The sequence below is a fragment of the Atta cephalotes genome (assembly GCF_000143395.1).
Source record: "Atta cephalotes unplaced genomic scaffold scaffold00045, whole genome shotgun sequence".
NCBI lineage: Eukaryota > Metazoa > Arthropoda > Insecta > Hymenoptera > Formicidae > Atta > Atta cephalotes.
Window position 1 is genome coordinate 1,122,975 of NW_012130109.1, and position 2,908 is coordinate 1,125,882.

The following is a 2,908-nucleotide window of genomic DNA, read 5'->3' on the forward strand; positions in this document are numbered from 1 at the left end:
AGAGAGAGAGAGAGAGAAAAGAGAATTAACTATTGTTGCGGGATGAAGAAAGTTCGTGCGCGCGCTTTTGCAATATATTGCCAGTGATACATGTTTTCGTATGTTACACGAAGAGGATTACTGGTATTATCGATACGATCTGTTTGTGAAATTCGAGAATGGTTCTGTTTTAATTTTATGTCGAAAGATGAAATGTAAATGTAAATACTCCTTCATCTTTTCTATTCGCTCATCTTTTACTGTTTAAGTACTTTTATATAATTATCTTTTCTTTCCTGAATTTTTGTACAAACTGTTTTTACATATTTTTTTATACACTATGCATATAAGTTTAGCTATATTGCTATACTTCCATAAGACGTACTGCATAAAGTATAATCACATGTCTCCATTATATTATTATCATATAAACATATTTTATATGTCGTATGCAGTTTGCTGTTGCACTAAGAATTGCTGTATGAACGCGATCCTTGATGCAATTTTGAATTACATACAACGGTGTAACGGAGCTTTTCTTTAATCATTGAGCATATTATGAATCCAATGCAATTTCAGTGCTTGCTTTATAAACATACATTTTCCAGAGAGAGATAATACTTTTTTACTTGTATCACTTTTTTATAACAAATTACATATCTTTAGAACTGCCTTGCATATCATCAAAATTATATAGATTTTGTTAAGTAATAAAAATGAGAAGAAAGACAAAAAGAATATTTTCTGTATAGAGAAATAAGTATTTTAAGAAAACTATATACAAAACTATATACAAATCCATATATTGTACATACAAAATACATACATACATATACATATATATATATATATATGTATATATGTATGCGTGTACATGTACGTGTGTATCTACACACACATACACACACACACACACACACACATATGCATACATATACATATTCACAATATAATATTCACAAGTGAAATAATCGCACAAAAGTGCAACTAAAAGTACAATTTTTAAAAGGATAATGAAATCCAAATAGTATTGAATAAAGATCTGCAATCTCGATTCATTTATTAAAAAAAAAATTAGCAATACGTAGATATTATATATAATATAAATTATTGAGCAAGCAAAAGCGATTTTATGTGTTCAAAATTTAACAGCAACTGCTCTCTGATACACCAGCATTCTGTGTTAAAAATGCGATATAACTCTTAAGTATTATGCTATAATAATTTACAATTATTTACAATAGGGTAGATAACTGACCGATTATTACTAGATTTTGTTATTCCGTGTAACTTGTAAAAAGTACTGAGTTTTATTAGTATTAACTATTCTATAAGCAAACTAAGGATTTGTTCGGTCCTATTATATTCTGCCCCACTTCCCATATTTTTATAAATAAGTTATGTCTTTTAAACACAAATGTAATAATAAAGATAATCTAACATCCATAATAAAATTGTTCTTTTTTTGGCGTCTTATTGTTAAGAGCTTCGTATTGTATCTCTTATTTCAAAAAAAATTCTTTTAGATATATCATAATAATATGTCAATAATATATAATTTTCTTGAATAGTACAATAATAATGATACTTGATACTATATTATATTTCCGACTAATTTTGAAAAAAATTTATTTAGTAATATTATTCGCATTATGTCCAAAAAAATCTAACAATGACTTAATAAAACAACATATAGTTCAAGCAACAAATATTTTATTCATAATTATATTCTATTACGTTGATTACATAATAATAAAATAGCAACTGTAATGATATAAATTTTGAAAAATGCATAATCTCATCATTTGAGAGAAGAGTTTTAAAAAAATTATGTTATTGATTTAAGAATAATAACATACATATAGAACTTCGGCCAAAAGTTAAGAAACACTTCTGATTTTTTCGTATATTATATTTCATGAAAAATTAAATATCCCGATGAAAAAAAAATGTAGAGAAATTTTCGATCATGTATTTTAAAGTACAAAGATAAGATTAAGAATTGTATCCAGTTTGGGCTGAACATCATTGATACCTAGCTAGGATTGTAAAAAAAGGATTTAAAAATTCCATATGCACCCACCAAACGAGGATTAAAATGAATTGAAATGGATTCAGATTTTCAGAAATATTGATTCACGAATGTTATTAAAATGAATGCTTTTCAATCCTGAATGCATTTTTATTCATTTATAGAAATTGCATGGAACATATCTCTATACCTTTCAATCTAAAAATAATATTAGCTTTTTCTGTGCACAACACACACATTGTGAATACTGTTTAATTCAAAATTTTGAATAGGAAATGTAATTTTTCAATCCAATTGCATCCAATTGAATCTAATTGAATCCACCTGAATCCGATAAAATAAAATAAAAATATTCGCTATTTAAAATACGCATTCGGAAAAAAATTTCAATCTATTTTAATCTATCCTCATTTGCTGCTGGGTAAAATGAGGATACGATCAACGCGATGCTGCAAACGCTTTGAAGCGTTTTTTAATTGGTCAGTTTGTAAAATTCTTTCTTCTAATTGATCCATCAAATGCTTCAAAGCATTTGTAGCAAGACTTTGACCTGAGTCTCTTGAGTGCTATAGCTGTTTTACATGGTGAGGCCGACTTAAGAAGGTTTCCCAGCAAACGAGAATGGATTAAAATGGATTGAAATTTTTTCTATCCGAATGCGTATTTTAAATAGCGAACTTTTTTTGGATTTAATTGGATTTAATTCAATTACTTTTTTTGGATTTAATTGGATTAAATTCAATTGGATTGAAAAATTACATTTCCTATTCAAAATTTTGAATTGACAATATTCACAATGCATAGAAAAAACTAATATTATTTTTAGATTAAAAGGCATAGAGATATGCAATTCCTATAAATGAATAAAAATGCATTCAGGATTGAAAAGCATTCATT